We start from the raw sequence: 6,723 nt of genomic DNA on the forward strand, positions 1-6,723 counted from the left end.
CTTCCTTTTTCCTACCAGCTTTCATTTCTGTAAGTCCAACAAATGATGAGTTTATGAGTTTCTAATATTAGCCCTTAGGCTGCCTGACCTATTAACCCTTTCACAGCTGGCTTCCCTCTGCACCTGCTAGACCATTATAGTTCTAAACTCCATGGAAACCAAAAGATTCTTAAAGCAAGCTTAGTAAAGGCCGGTTTCCATTCTCCTAGAAATGCAAGTTCATGGCAGGTGATGTGTCTAATGGGGTTAGCTGGGCCTAGTTAAATTCTCTACTGGACCTCTCAGGTATAACCACATGACTTCCCAGTTACTAAATATTTCCGTGTACGTCATCATGCACATATAGTTCCAGATGCAAAGTTAAAGTTATGACCAGACAAACACAGAAACACCTGCGCATAGTTTTCTAAAGCACCTTCAAGATGACAGGTATTGTGTATGCTCATCTGCCGCTATTATTAGAAGCACTTCATACTGACTAAGCTGGTATTGAGGATGAAGTGGATTAAGACTTACAGAGCCCGAATGGTAAACACATGACACAGGGCTTTGGGGGCAGGCTCCATGGTGTGCAGTTTTGTTCAGCACCACACCTCAAATGCTCAGTAGCGAAGCCTGCATTCAGGGCACTTTCTAAGCAGCAGAGAGGCAATTCAAATGCTTAAACGACTCATCTAAACTGACCTTCCACCACAGCCCAACTAATCTCAGGGGATGGGCAAACTGACAGCACAATGCCAAGGTAAAAAGCACTGGAGGGGAAGCAAGGGAACCACAGATGCCCACCAATTAAGCAGATGAATCACCATGTCCCTCCATGCCTGTTTCCCCTGAAGTTCAAGGACAAGAACACCTGACTCATCTGGAGTCAGGTAAGGTTGTTTGGAGCACTGCAGATAATGCTGACCACTTGGGTCACTTAGTGACCATGCTTGAAATATGGAGTAATGCTGAAGGGCAAGCACAAATGGGATGCCAAATGACAGCAGACACTCTGAACACCTGGGTGGCTCAGTTGGTTAAGCATCTGACTTCGGCTCAGGTCATGATCTCACAGTTCGTGAGTTTGAGTCCTGCATTAGGCTCTGTGCTGACAGCTCAGAGCCTGGAGCCTGCTTCAGATTCTGTGTCTCCCTCTCTCTCTGCCCCTCCCCCACCACTCATGCTCTGTCTCTCTCTCCTTCAAAAATAAGTAAAAACATTAAAAAAAATTTCATTTTTGAGAAAGAGAGAGAGTGCAGGTGTACATGAGCAGGGGAGGGGCAGAGAGGGAGACAGAGGATCCAAAGCAGGCTCTGCACTGACATCAGTGAGCCCAGTGCTGGGTTTGAATTCACAAACCGTGAGATCATGACCTGAGCCAAAGTCAGATGCTTAACAGACTGAGCCACCCAGATGCCCCAACACAAATGTTTTTACATGATGATCTAATTAGTAACTAGAGAACCATTAGATAGAAAGCTCAGCATAGCTGTGATGTGACTGCCACTCAAGGAGAATCCTAGAAGTGGGGGCAGTGAGAGAGCAGGAGCCTTTGACAAATGTGTGCTTGAGATGGTAATCTTTTAAGAACTACATCTGTTCAGAGGGTGAGAAGGCAAACAAATAGGTATGGAAGATTCCACCACCCTCCAGCAGAGACATTTGGTGGAAAACTACTTGAACTGGGCCGGGAGTGGTGCACATCTACCAGCTACTCTCTGTAGATCTGACTTGTGGACCCTACCATCCCCCAAGTGAAGAGAGAGCAGCATGAGGGCAAAAGACACACCCAAGTAAGACCGCTGAATGAATCTTGCTTCTTTAGAGGATACATAGGATAATCAACAGATAGTAAAATGAAGCCGGTGGAAAAATACCAAAAACAAGAGAAGGGGCAACATCCTCAGACTCAGATAATCAGTAGGAATCCGGGGGGGGGGGGGGTGGTTAAAGTTTGGGAAATTTTTCCTGCTCAAAAGAATGCAAAGTAACTGACCTCTTTGAAACAAATTCAGAAGAGCATAGGATAGATGGAGATGGAAAGACAATGGGATGAAAAGAAAAGGGAGGTAGGTGAAATGACTGAAAAAGCAGAACTGAAATCCATGATAGAGACAACGAAGAACAGAATTGGCAATGTGGTGTCACCTTCCTGGACGACAGGTTAGCAACATCTATCAATATCCTTAACTATGAACATGGCCTTTGACCCAACAATTGTATTTCTAAAACATTTAATCCAAGGAAATAGTAAATTTGCAAAATTTTGCAAATTTACAAAAATATAACTACAGGATGTTACTGAGGGATTCTTTTTAAATATTTTTTAAGTTTATTTATTTTGAGAGAGAGACACAGCAAATGGGAGAGGGGCAGAGAGAGATGGAGAGAGAGAATCCCAAGCATGTTCTGTGCTATCATCACAGATCCCGACACAGGGCCCAAACTCACAAACCATGAGATCATAACCTGAGCTGAGATCAAGAGTCAGATGTTTAACTGACCAAGCCACCCAGGTGCCCCTGAGGGCTTTTTTATAGTAGAAAAATAAGTTTTCACCAATGGGGAATTACTGAAATAAATTATGGTATCACTATACCATAATATTAAAATGAATATAGCATTAATAATATTAAACATAATAATATCAATATTTATTTAGCACGGTTATTTATTTAATACATGTTACATTATTATATTATGCTATATATTATATATTATTGTTATAAATGCCACAAATAGGTGCATATATATCATATATACACTCTATATACCATATATGCTATGTATTATATTATGCTAAAAATAAAGTTTACAAAATAATACATAGAGTAAAACATTAGGTTATTTTTTAAAAAAACATATATTTGTGAGCACTGTGTTGGTCTCTGTGCTGATAGCTCAGAGCCAGGAGCCTGTTTCGGGTTCTGTGTCTTCCTCTCTCTGCCCCTCCCCTGCTCATGCTCAGTATCTCTCTCAAAAAAAAAAAATAAAATAAAATAAAAAAAAATAAAAAAATTTGTTTCATAAAATAAATTAAATTAAATTAAAAAGAAAGAAAAGAAGTCTGGAAAGATTGTATTATCAACTTTGGCTGCATAACAAACCATTCTAAAACTTAGTGGCTTAAAATAACCATTTCTTTAGTTCACGATTTTGCAGAAAGACAATTTGGGCTGGGTTCATATGGGCAGTTTATCTGGACTCAAGCTCTGTCATGCATCTGTGGTCAGCAGCCTAGTGGCTGGACACTGAATGGTTTAGGACAGCACCAGCTAGGACAGCTCATCTCTGTTCTTCCTGGTCTCTCATTCTAAGGGAACCAACCTGGGCTTGATCACATAGTGCTCCCCATGGTTCTGAAAGCAAGAGTGAATCCTGAACTGATACCTGGCTTGTAGTTCTGCTGCGTTTTACTGGCCAAAGTAAATCACAAGACCAGTTCATATTTGCGAAGAGGGAAAAGAGACTCTCTCTCTCTTTTTTTTTGTAATGTTTATTTATTTTGAAAGAGAGAGAGAGAGAGAGAGAGAGAGAGTAGGAAAGAGGCAGACAGAGAAGGAGAGAGAGAATCCCAAACAGGCTCTGAGCTGTCAGCACAGAACCTGCTGTGGGGCTTGAACTCATGAACCATGAGATCAGGTCTTGAGGCAAAATCAATAATTGACCACCTTGAGGTGCTGGGAAAACTGGATACTGACATGCAGAAGAATGAACCTGGACCACTTTCTTACACCATACACAAAAACAAACTCAAAATGGATGAAAGACCTCAATGTAAGGCAGAAAGCCATCAAAATCCTCGAAGTGAAAGCAGGCAAAAACCACTTTCATCTTGCCCGCAGCAACTTCTTACTCAACATGTCTCTGGAGGCAAGGGAAACAAAAGCAAAATGAACTACTGGGACCTCATCAACATAAAAAGCTTCACCGCAGCGAAGGAAACAATCAGCAAAACTAAAAGGCAACCGACAGAATGGGAGAAGGTATTTGCAAATGACATATCAGATAAAGGGTTAGTATCCAAAATCTATAAAGAACTTATCAAACTCAACACCCAAAAAACAAATAATCCAGTGAAGAAATGGGCAAAAGACATGAATAGACACTTCTCCAAGGAAGACATCCAGATGGCCAACCGACACATGAAAAAATGCTCCACATCACTCATCATCAGGGAAATACAAATCAAAACCACAATGAGATACCACCTTACACGTGTCAGAATGGCTACCAGTAACAACTCAGGCAACAACAGATGTTGGCTAGGATGCAGAGAAAAAGGATCTCTTTTGCATTGTTGGTGGGAATGCAAGCTGGTGCAGCCACTCTGGAAAACAGTATGGAGGTTCCTCAAAAAACTAAAAATAGAACTACCTTATGACCCAGCAATTGTACTACTAGGCATTTATCCACGTGACACAGGTGTGCTGTTTTGAAGGGACACATGTACCCCCATGTTCATAGTAGCACTATCAACAATAGCCAAAGTATGGAAAGAGCCCAAATGTCCATCGATGGATGAATGGATAAAGGAAATGTGGTATATATTTACACTGGAGTATTACTCGGCAATCAAAAAGAATGAAATCTTGCCATTTGCAACTATGTGGATGGAATTGGAGGGTAGTATGCTAAGTGAAATTAGAGAAAGACAAAAATCTTATGACTTCACTCATATGAGGACTTTAAGAGACAAAACAGATGAAGGGAAGGGAAGGGAAACAAAAATAATATAAAAACAGGGAGGGGGACAAAACAAAAGAGTTTCATAAATGTGGAGAACAAACTGAGGGTTACTGGAGGGGTTGTGGGAGGAGGGATGGGCTAAATGGGTAAGGGGCACTAAGGAATCTACTCCTGAAAGCATTGTTTCACTATATGCTAATTTGGATGTAAATTTTAAAAGAGAAAAAAGAAAATTAAAGAAAAAAAGAATTGACCACTTTGCTGATTGAGCCACCCAGGTGCCCCATCTCTATCTCTTGATATAAGGAGCTGCCAGACCATACTGCAAGCACATGTGGATACAGGGAGGGGGATAATTGTGGTAATTTTTGCATACAATCCACCATAAGCATGTACTAGCATGTTAGTAGTACATGTTTAGAACATGTAATTACAGGTGATTTTTATTTTGTTCCTTATATTTTTCTATACTGACAACATCTTTTGCAATGAGCATGTATTACTTTTGTCACTGAAATCAAGTTGCTACCTCCATCTTATAATTTAGCAGAGTCTTTTCATTTATTTTGAAAGAGAGAGAGACAGAACGAGCAGGGAAGGAGCAGAGAGAGAGGGGGATAGAGGACTCAAAGAAGGCTCTGAGACAGACTCTGTGCTGACAGCAGAGGGCCGATGTAGGGCTCAAACTCATGAACCATGAGATCATGACCTGAGCCAAAGGTGGATTCTTAACCGATTGAGCCACCCAGGTGTCCCTCACAAAAAGTTTTAATGGCATTGCAAACTGACCCTGGTATAACCTTCAGTTAAAAGGATGATAGAAAAATTAAAAGTATATGCAAAATATATCCTAAAACATAAAATGCATGGAGAAAGGTCTAGAAGGAATTATCAAAATGTTAATAATGGTACTGTTTAGGTGTGGGGTTATGGATATTTTTCAATTTTATTAAACTTCCCAAATTTTCTCTAATTAAAAAAATTACTTTCATAATTAGAAAAGAAAGCATAAAAACTGGTAAATGAAACAGGTTTTTAAAATGACATTTAAAAGACTATGATGGGGCACCTGGGTGGCTCAATCGTTTAAGCATCTGATTTCGGCTCAGGTCACCATCTCGTGGTTCATGGGTTCCAGCCCTGTGTTGGGCTCTGTGCTGAGCACAAAGCCTGGAGCCTGCTTCAGATTCTGTCTCCCACTCTCTACCCCTCCCCCACTCATGTTTTCTCTCTCTCTCTCTCTCTCTCTCTCTCTCTTTCTCTCTCTCTTTCAAATATAAATGGACATTAAAAAAAAATTAAAAGAAGGCTATGAAGTGCCTGGGTGGCTTAGTTGGTTGAGCATCTGAGTCTTGATTTCAGCTTTCAGGCTCAGTGGTCAGCACAGAGCTTGCTTAAGATTCTCTTTGTCCTTCTTCCTCCACCCTCTCTAAAATAAAACATTAAAAGAAGAAGAAGAAGAAGAAGAAGAAGAAGAAGAAGAGGAGGAGGAGGAGGAGGAAGACGATGACGATGAAGGCTAAGCATTAACGTCTAAAAGACATCCTGGAACCAACAGTAACAGTGTGCCATACACTGAGAATGATTAACTTGGTTCCCTGCACTTGAAATCTAATGATAAGAAAATCATTTTTGCTGGAAAACAATGATGAATTTGTCTACTTGTACAAAAGCATTCAGAAAAATGTAGTGCAAGCTCCCCATTTTCCAACACAATTTAGTAAAACCCCTATATTTTGGAGTTGCTGGACACTGCCCAGCTGCTATGAAAGCTTCTGCTATATTGGTTTCTTATATCTACATCCAACTGATTGGGACTCCAAATGCAGGAGTGATAGATTGGTATGCTCTAACCTCCAGTAGCAAGGCCAGGTGAGTGTGAGAAGAGGGGCTCCTGGGACACAAATAGGAGACACTCCTTGTTCAGGCCAGCCTACACTTGCACCACCCTCGGAATGAATGTATCAACCTAGACCTGGCTGTGCCTTAGAGAACTAATCTCACTCTTCTTTACCAGAATACAAATACTCTCCAGCTATGCCTCTCGTGGTA

This window comes from Leopardus geoffroyi, chromosome A1 (genome assembly GCF_018350155.1).
Source record: "Leopardus geoffroyi isolate Oge1 chromosome A1, O.geoffroyi_Oge1_pat1.0, whole genome shotgun sequence".
Taxonomy (NCBI): Eukaryota; Metazoa; Chordata; class Mammalia; order Carnivora; family Felidae; genus Leopardus; species Leopardus geoffroyi.